We start from the raw sequence: 10964 nt of genomic DNA on the forward strand, positions 1-10964 counted from the left end.
ATGGGCTCTGCGTTCTGCGTTATAGTTAACGGGCTAGCTAGGGCTAGAGACTCAGCTATACACTAACTAGTCGGGCGGTTTATATTAAATATAAATACATCTTCAGAATAACACTAAGTGTTCACACCAATTGATCGCTGAGCTACATACTGCTATTTCATCACCATTGTTGATTCTTCTTCGGAGTTCATATGTTGTACATCATGTACAACCTGTTCTACATATTTGTATTACTAGGATCATCAGTCTAGGTGACCAGACCACCTGGTGCTCGAACTTCTCCACCTGATAAACTAGTCGAACCACTAGGTTCATGGACTTCATCGCCGACCAGTTGATCGAACTGTTCACCGGTCGCTTCTACTCAATGCTCACTTTGCTATTGACCAGTTGACCAGACTATTCGTAGCTCATGCTTCATCATCAGCTACGTCAGGAACTCCTCGGTGCTCGGACATCGCCAGCTATGTTGGAGACTCCTCGGTGCTCGGACATCACTAGCTACATCGGGGACTCTCGGTGCTCGGACATCACCTAGCTACGTGGGGAACTCCTCGGTGCTTGGACTGTCGCCAGCTACGTCGGGGACTCCTCGGTGCTCGAATGTTGCTAGCTACACTGGGGACTCCTCGGTGCTCGAACATCGCCAGCTACATTGAGGACTCCACAGTGCTCAAACATCGCCATCTACGTTGGGGACTCCTTAGTGTTCGGATTCTTCATGCAAGCATCGCCAGCCAAGCTAAAGACTCCCTTGGTGGTCGGATCTTGCTATGTCTCATCGGTGTGCTATCAAGCTGCTCCATGCTATTCGGATTATGGTGCTGATCTTAGGCAATACATCTGGGGTCTTGATACACGCATGTCAAATGATGTCGGTAAGCTTTCAGACTTCTTTTCTTTGACCCTGCTACGAGATTCATTCTTCATCTTCCAGTAGGCTCAGGGGACTAAGTGGCTACACTTCACCTAGCGGTGAATGTAGTGCTTATTTCTTGATTTACCATCCTTATTGATGGACTCTAAGTGGCTACACTTCTCCTATGTGGAAGAATTTTCAAATTTTATCTTGAGCCCCTTATATCCTTCTAGCAAGCCTTACTTGGCAAAGTCCTGAGGTCTCCTAACCAGTTAAACTGGTCGGCATTGACTTTCACCGCCTAGGTCACCAGTTAAACTGGTCAGCTTCAACCTTCATCGCCTTAGGTCACTAGTTAAACTAGGTCGGCTTCGACCTTCACTGCCCTAGGTCACCAGTTAAATTGGTCGGTTTTGACTTCCACTGCTCGAATCACCTAGTGAAACTGATCAACTTCATGTCAAAGTGCTTGGACTTATTCGAGACAGCGTTGCTCAAAGGATACAAGGCGCTCGGAGACTAGCTGTGGGGGATATGACCCTCGGTATCCATAAGACAAGACATGGGCCGCACCATCAGAGAATACTGGCCCACAAGATCAAGGCGTGCATGGCACTGGTCGACGTGCACCGCAAGATATTGTATAGTACCAAATAGGATACTTTCCTTGTAACCCTACCCCTCTAGATATATAAGAAGAGGCAGGGGTCCCCTAGTTGACAGCTACTACATCTCAATACAATACACCAAAGACATAGGGCATAGGGTATTACATCGATCAGACGGCCCAAACCTATCTAAATCACTGTCTCTGCGCCTTGTGTCACCATCCGGTTCCTATCACGCGCACCTCCACCGGTCAATCTACCTTCGTGGGATACCCCTCGGAGGATTACCGAGCAGCTTCTATCGATAGGTGTCATGGTGTCCAAACCACTCCTCATAAGAATAGTGACCAATGTGCCAAATCTCAAAGGTAAGCATCTCAATAACTTATGGGAGAAGTCCTTGTCTTTCACTTCTTCTCTAAGTGCTTTGATATTATTGATAAGCACTTGAAGCCTATGGAACATCTCTAGGCACTCTCATCATCCTTTATCTTGAAACTAGCAAACTTCTCCTTAAGGATGTATGCCTTGGCACCCTTAACGGCTTGAGTGCCCTCAAATGATTCCTCCAACTTCTTTCATGCCTTATGAGTCATCTCAATGTTCTTGATTTGCTTAAATGTTCTCTCATCCAAAGCATCATGAATGGCACTAAGAGCAATGGCTAGAGGGGGGTAAATAGCCTATTTAAAATTTCTACAACAACACTTAGCAAATATGTTAGACAATCAAATGGCAAAGCGAGTGTTGCGCTAGCCTACTAAAAGAGCAAGCCACCTACCACAATTCTAGTGACTATGATCACTAAGCACACAATTTGCTAAGTCACTATACTAAGTTAGTGAGCTCTTAAAGGCTAACTAAAGAGCCTCACCAACCACTAGACTTGACGCAAGCTAGCTCTCAAAACTAATTTACTAAAGAGCTTAGCTTACACACTAGGAATGTAATATAGGAGAGGATGGTGATGATTATACCAACGTGCGAGGTATGAGCCAATCATAAGATGGAGCCAATCAATTAATCACAAGATAACCAATGAAATCCTTGGACAAGGTGACACAAGATTTTTTTATCGAGGTTCACTTGCTTGCCGGCAAGCTACTCCTCGTTGTGGCGATTCACTCACTTGGAGGTTCACGTGCTAATTAGCATCACACTGCCAAACCCTCAATAGGGTGCCGCACAACCAACATAAGATGAGGATCACATAAGCCACAAGCAATCCACTAGAGTACCTTTTAGCTCTCCGCTGGGGAAAGGTCAAGAACCCCTCACAATCACCATGATCAGAGCTGGAGACAAGCACCTTCTGGCGCTCGACGATCCTCACTACTCCAAGCCATCTAGGTGGCTGCAACCACCAAGAGTAACAAGTGAATCCTACAGTGAAACATGAACATCAAGTGCATCTAGATGCAATCACTCAAGCAATGCACTTGAATTCACTCCTAATCTCACAAAGATGATGAATCAATGATAGAGATGAGTGGGAGGGCTTTGGCTAAGCTCACAAGGTTGCTATGTCAATGCAAATGGCCAAGAGAGTGAGCTAGAGCTGGCCAAAGGGCTTAAATAGAGGCTCACACGAAATAGAGCTGTTGGTCCTCTGCACCTCACTATCAATGGGGTGACCCGACGCGCTGATCAAGATGATCAGACACGTGGCACCCTAGCATTCGGTCATGGATTACCATCCACATGTCCCCATTTAAAACATGGCCGCCCAATCTCCAACGATCAAAATCTCCCGCGCGATTACTTAAGTGACGACCGGACACGCCGATCGCGTCAGTTCAATAGAACCACACACGCCATCACATATGATTGGACGCACTGATCAACTCAGCCTCCCAGCGTTAGGTCATTTCTAGAGAGCTCCCTGAGCGGCAAAACATCGACCGGATGCGTCAAGTGCACGTGATTGGACATGCAACCACTGTATGGTCCTAGCGGCACTCACCAAACCACTTACGTCATCTATCGTCAACACTAACTGGACGCACAAGCATCGAGTTAGGTCGCTTTTTGCCTCGGCATCCGGTCAAGCACCAGAGAGAAGCTGAGAGCGCCACCAAGTTTTATAATTGACCGAATGCTGCACCTCCAAGTCTGGTCACCATGTGACCTGCGTCCGGTCACTGTTTTTTAGTGAAAATCACCTCCTTTACTTCGCCAACTTCTCCACCCTTGCCAAATGTGCCAACCACCAAGTGTATCATCTTGTGCACATGTGTTAGCATATTTTTACAAATATTTTCAATGGTGTTAGCACTCATTAGAATTTAAATGCATATGCAATGAGTTAGAACATCTAGTGGCACTTTGATAACCATATTTTGATATGAGTTTCACCGCTCTTAATAGTACGGCTATCAATCCAAAATGTGATCACACTCACTAAGTCTCTCGATCACTAAACCAAAAAGCTCCTATGGATATCACCTTTGCCTTGAGCTTTTTGTTTTTCTCTTCCTTCTTTTCCAAGTCCAAGCACTTGATCATCACCATGGTCACACCATCATCATGATCTTCACCATTGCTCCACCACTTAGAATAGTGCTACCTATCTCATAATCACTTTGATAAACTAGGTTAGCACTTAGGGTTTCATCAATTCACCAAAACCAAACTAGAGCTTTCATCTATGCACATGCTAATTTGGTGATACCCCGAATAGGCATCTAGGAAACATAGCAATTCACATCCGGAGGTTGAATCTACAATTTGATCTATCCTCGGAAGGGGATATTCATCCTTAGGGCATGCTTTATTCAGATCGATGTAGTCCACGCACATCTGCCATGTGCCATTAGGCTTCTTGACCATGACGGGGTTTGCTACCCACTCTAGGAAGGAGACCTCTCAGTACGAAACTGGCCTTCAGTAGTCGGTTGATTTCATCTCGTATGGCGGCTCGCTTCTCGGGCGTATAGCTTCTTTGTTTCTATTTGACTGGTCAGGTGCCAGCTGGTAGACCTAATTTGTGCTTGATTACCTCCCTGGGGATTACAGGCATGTCGGATGTGATGAGGATATCACTACTTCATCGCATACAAGCCAAGGAGAGGAGTAGGTCTAGCATGGGCATCCTAATTCATCTTTTTCATGGTGGAGGCCCAGTCCAACTAAAGTTGAAGCCCATCTCGGGTTCCAGAACCAGTCTGCCTTAAACTGGTCACCCAGGACGCATCCATACTCCATTTTCGACGATCCACATATGGATGGAAAGCTAATTTGATAAGGAAGCCAATCCAAGTGGTCTCACATCAAAATCTATTCGGAATCAATAGGAATTGTGGTCACAAGTCAGTGTCTAGAATCTACCAGGTTGCTGCGACACCGTCTTTTGGTTCGTTGGACCATGTATCGTGTTTGGGCCCATTAGGGCGCATTCAGGGGTCTTGCACGACCAGTCTTCATAAATAGCCGCCACCCCTCTATTAGGGTTTGGGTTTTATTTAGTTCTTGATTTTCTCGTAAAATAGACATCATTTTGCTGCAACTGTACCGCCAAGGCTGCTTGCTGTGAACCAGGGCCCATGTTTTTGATCTTATTCGCCTGTGATGATTAGTCCTTTTGAATAAAGACTTGAACTCTTTTTCGTTATCTTAAGCCTTATATTTATTTGCAATTTCAGATTGCGTTCATCCTGTTCTTGCTTGTGTTCTCGATTCGCTTGCAGGAAAGCCTTCTCGGCGAGGTCAATCGCATTCACGTGGTTGATAACCAACAGAGCTATGGTGTAACGGTTGTGGAGGTCCAAATCAGTCTTGGTTCGAAGCCTAGATCGTGAATATTGAGTCTCCACCAATCGACGCTATCATACCTTTTGGAAGATCGGGCCTAGTCTACTTTAAGTGGTATCAGAGATCTTGTTGCTCGTTAGGTATAACTTTGTTTTCCCTTTAGATTGTTACTGTTTTTGCATTACTTATAGTCCACAAAAAGCCAAAAAATATATACACCGCTATATATTCCCTGTCGTATAGCCCCGTTGTGCCGTGTAATTTCATCTCTGTTTCGCGTTGTTGAGTTTGTGTCCTAGGTCAAGTTCTGGTTGCTGGTTTTAGATCGTTTTGAGTCCAGTTTGTGTTTTTCCCTTTGTTTTTCATCATAATCCATGAACACCTTCAAGTTTTGCCAGTGTTTCCTTTGTATCCATCAAACCCTAGTTCATGCCATCTAATTTGTTACACTTGTCTCACTGTTTCATTCAAATCCTTGCTATCGTGATAAATTTTGCGTGCATTGTTCCTATTTTGTCCTCTAATTCAGAGTCAGTTCGTAAAACTGGTCTAGTTTTTACATATGAACTCAGATTTTGACGTTCCATATATCAAAATTGATCAAAAAATTTTTTGGATCCATCCATCCTAGATGATTTTGGTCAGAAATTTTTATTTTGATCAAAAGTGGTCACAAGATCCTCTTTTCGTGGTCATAAGCTTTTTGTTGATTTTGAGCATAGGCTTCTAAATTTCCACAGGTCACGTCTTTCACTTGTTTAAGCTCATATTTTCTGTGATTACTTCTTTTGTGCTCCTAAGTGAAGTAAAAATATCAAAAAAATAAAAATAAAAAGTCAAAATTTCCTAAAAAAACAACGACAGCCCAAAAAAATAGGAAAAAGAGAGAGGCAAAAGAGGAACAATATCTAAAGGAGCACATAGAGAACGCCATTTGAGCTGTGTTTGCGTATGCTGATTTCTACCTTGTTTCTAATCATATTCCTGCTGTTCACATCACTTAATATATCTGATACTTGGAACGTGAGTAGGCTAATAACTAAGACAAGTACTCGGGATACTTATTCAGCTTTGCTATTCAGTTATGAATATTGTTTTTCCTTGCTACTATATTATGTCTATCCAAGCTCCACTTTCTTCTAACTAAGTACAGGTTCACCTTACAACTGTCATACTCGAGCTACAATGGTATCACAGTCACCAATCGATTGCACCGCCTGTTGCATTGGCAAGAACACTTGTAAGACCATGATAAGACGCTTAAGAGTTGAGTGCCTTGTTTTTCCTTGTCCATAACCTAAGTAGTTGGTAGGGATAATACTATTTGTGTTATCTTCTCCTTTCTACTAACCATGTTAGGAAAAGCCAGAGGCAGCGGCCAAGGAAACGAGGACGCACCTACATATTTCAATGACTGTGTTTCTAAGAATGAGCTTCGTGCCGTTCTTGATGACAAGTTCAATGAGATCCTTCAACAAATCACCAATTTGGCCAAGAGGATTGAAGATGTTGAACAACAACATCCTGAACCATGTCCTAAAGATGATGAGGATGATCTCTCTGAGGAAGAGGATGGCGACGCGGAAACTGAAGCCGAAGCTCAACGACATGCTGAGGATGCACATAACCGTAATCGGTTAAACTTTAACCGACGCGGTATGAGAGGTAATAACCAAGGTAATAATGATCCTTTCTCTAAAACCAAGTTTAAGATATCTCCATTTTCTAGTTCTGCTGATCCTAAAGCATATTTAGATTGGGAGATGGCTGTAGATTAAAAATTTAGCTCCCATCAAGTATCGGAAGAATATAGAGTTAGACTTGCTACTAGTGAGTTTACTAATTTTGCTCTTTTCTGGTGGAATGATATTTGCAATAATATTAATGCTAATGCTAATGATAATACTCAAATACCTCAAACCTGGACTGTACTTAAACGACGAATGAAATCAAGATTTGTTCCTCTATACTATCAGCGTGATCTGCGATTAAAACTGCAACGTTTAAATCAAGGTAGTAAGACTGTTGAGTAATATTATCAGGAGCTTTTAATTGGTCTAGCACGTAGTAACATACAAGAGGATGAAATGGATAAGTGTTCTAGATTTTTTTGGAGGTTTGCATCGTGAAATACATGATATTTTTTACTATAAAGAATGGACTAGATTTTCCCAATTATATCATTATGCTATTAAATCTAAAAGGGAAGTACAGGGACGACAACCTAGGTGTCCTATGACTCCATTTGTGACTCCATCTATTCCTTCATGTCCAACCGAGGTGAGTAAATTTTCTCATGTGCAGACACCACCAACGCCTGTAAAGAAGAGTTCTCCTGTCACACCTTCTTCCAGTGAATCTGCTACACCTTCCTCTAGCAGCTCTTCTAAAGTTGTGTGCCACCGCTGCAAGGGCATGAGACATATTGCTAAAGAATGCCCCAGCAAACGCGCATATATTGCTACTGATGATGGTGGGTATGCTAGTGCTAGTGATGAAGAGAATGAATTTACACTTGCAACTGATCTTTATGCAGATAAATTTGCGGATAGTGCTGAAGATCCTGATGAGGTAATTGATAGTGTGGCATGCACTGCAGACTATAAATTAATCCTTGTTCAACGTGTGTTGAGTACACAAGTTGAGCCAATAGATAAGCTACAACGCCATAATTTGTTTCAAATGTTCCTCATTGTCAATAATTTCTGTGTTCGTGCTATAATTAATGAAGGGAGCAGCAATAACTTGATAAGTTCTGAGCTTGTCAAGACTCTTGGTTTATCTACACATGCTCTTCCACTTTCATATCATATTCAGTGATTCAACAATAGTGGTAAGGCAAAGGTAACACAATCTGCTCGTGTGTATTTTTCTATCGGATCATACCATGATTATGCTGATTTTGATGTCGTGCCTATGCAAGCTTATTCCCTTTTGTTAGGCCACCCTTGGCAATATGATAATAATGTTATACATCATGGTAGGCAAAATAGATATACTTTTATATTTAAAGGAAAGACCATTGCTTTACTTCCTTTAACACTTGCTGAAATTGTGCAATATGAAAAGGAACTTGCTGAAAAGAAAAAGAAAGGCCTTGATAAAGACTCTAGCAAACCATTAAATGAACCTTCAAGTAACATAAAAGAAGTTTTATTTGCTCTTAAATATGTTCTTGCTGTTCATGATGAACTATGTTATGCTCTAACTTGTACATCGATTATATGTCCACTTGGTCCTACTCCTAGTGCTATGCCTCTTGTTGGTACTAACCTTTTGCAGGAGAAGGAGGATGAATTCCTAGCAGAAAAGCCACCATGGCAGCCGCCTTTGCGAAGGATTGGGCGCCAAGATAAACGTCTTCTTCTGGAGCCATCGTTGCTGTCATCCAATGGAGGAGACGATCTACTTCAGTCAAGGACGACTTCAATTCAAGAAAGGGAGAATGACGAGGATATCACTACTTCATCGCATATAAGGCAAGGAGAGGAGGAGGTCCAGCATGGGACGTCCAATTCATCTTTTTCATGGTGGAGGCCCAGTCCAACTGAAGTTGGAGCCCATCTCGGGTTCTAGAACCAGTCTACCTTAAACTGGTTACCCCAGGATGCATTTGGACTCTATTTTCGACGATCCACATATGGATAGAAAGCTAATTTGATAAGGAAGCCAATCCAAGTGGTCTCACATCAAAATCTATTCGGAATTCAATGGAAATCGTGGTCACAAGTCAGCATCCAGAATTTGCCAGGGTGCTGCGACACCGTCTTTTGGTCCATTAGGACCATGTATCATGTTTGGGCCCATTAGGGGCGCATCTAAGGGGCTTGCACAATCCTAGAGTCTTCATAAACAGCCACCACCCCTCCATTAGGGTTTGGGTTTTGTTTAGTTCTTAATTTCCTCGTGAAACAGACATCGTTTGCTGTAACTGTGCCGCCAAGGCTGCTTGCTGTGAACCAGGGCCCCTGTTCTTGATCTTATTCGTCTGTGGTGATTATTCCTTTCAAATAAAGACTTGAACTCTTTTTTGTTATCTTAAGCCTCATATTTATTTGCAATTTCAGATTATGTTCATCCTATTCTTGCTTGTGTTCTCGATTCGCTTGCAGGAAAGCCTTCTCGGCGAGGTCAATCGTGTTCGTGTGGTTGATAACCAACGGAGCTATGGTATAACGATTGTGGGGGTCTGAATCAGTCTTGGTTCGAAGCCTAGATCGTGAATATTGAGTCTCCACCAATCGACGCTATCATACCTTTCGAAAGATCGGGCCTAGTCTACTTTAGGATGGTTCCCAAGCGAAAACATCTTTGTTTGCTTGGAGGAAAGTAATGAGCTCGAGTTCCTATTGAGGAGGAAGGTTGGTCCCAATATGGGTGACCGTACCAGGGTTCATTGGATCAACGGTGATGGGTTTGGTAGTCTAGTCTCTAGTTGCGACTTTCTTAGATTGAGGAGTGTCATCTGGCTTGTCCATGACCGCCACTTGTTCAGAGTTGACCACAGTTGATCTTCGGTGTCTAAGACTATGGGAGTTCTGGAGTCTAGGATTGCGAGATCATTGGGATTGGAATTTTAGATGGCATTGGAGCCTGAGATTGAGGCAGTGCCAAGTTTTGATTATGTGGCAGGATAGGTGCCTTAGGACCGACCTTCAACCGCTTTAGAGCTCTCGGCCTCTGGGATTGATGGCTTGACCACAACCGGAGCTGCTACAATAGGTGTAGGTATAGTGGCTGCTGGTGTTGTCATAACAGTCAGGTTTGTGGTTTTCTATGGCTTTTGCGGTGACTCAGTCGGATCTACGAGAACCTGCCTGAATTGCTTGATCAGGTCAAGAGTTTTCATGTTACAGGTGACCGCACCTTTTTGGTCATCGTAGATAGTGAGAGTACCATGGGGCCCGGGTGCCTTCAGTACCGAGTAAGCGAAGTGGGCGACAGCCATGAATTTCTTCAGGAACGGTCGTCCCAGAATGTAGTTGTAGGCTGACTCAAAATCGGCTACCACAAAAGTTAGGATTTTGGACCTTAGGTTCTCGCCTTCTTGCAGGGTAACCTAGAGGTCGATTCTTCCGAGTGGATAGGCTGACATGCCTGGCATTATTCCATAGAAGGGTTCCTTGACTAGAATCAGAGCCTTCCTGGGCAACTGCGAGGTTGTCATACGTGTTGGCGAACAATATATTGAGCGCACTTCCACTGTTGATTAAGGTTCGTCTGAACTTGTAATTCCCTGATGTATGGTTGAATAACCAATAGGAGCAGTGGGCCATCATACAGGTTCAGGGGATGATCCCTGAGGTCAAACAAGATGGGGACTTCTGACCACTTGAGCCTTCTTTCCAACGACTGGGTACTGTTCACCTGCCGCTGGACTTGTTTTAGCTTGGTCTTAGAAGCTGGGGTGGCGGTGCCACCGTATATGGTAAGGATCTGGTTCTCAGGCAAGATGATTTCTTCTTCTTCGTCTGCCATGTGAACATTCTGATTTTGCCTTTGCTGGCGACTGGGTGCTTCGGCCCTGCGCTGCTATTCCTCTTCCTGTTTCTGCTTCTTATATACTGAGCACTCCATGAAGGAATGCTTGGTAGATCAATGTACAGGGCAGTAAACAGGAAGGTCATCGGGTTTAGCGTCGGGGCGGAGCTTTCCCTTTTTCTACGGCTGTCATGGTTGGACTTTGAGGATGCTTTTGTGTAAGATTGAGCACTTGGTTGCTACATATTAGCATACGCATTGTGTTC

The sequence above is a fragment of the Miscanthus floridulus genome, chromosome 12 (genome assembly GCF_019320115.1).
Source record: "Miscanthus floridulus cultivar M001 chromosome 12, ASM1932011v1, whole genome shotgun sequence".
NCBI lineage: Eukaryota > Viridiplantae > Streptophyta > Magnoliopsida > Poales > Poaceae > Miscanthus > Miscanthus floridulus.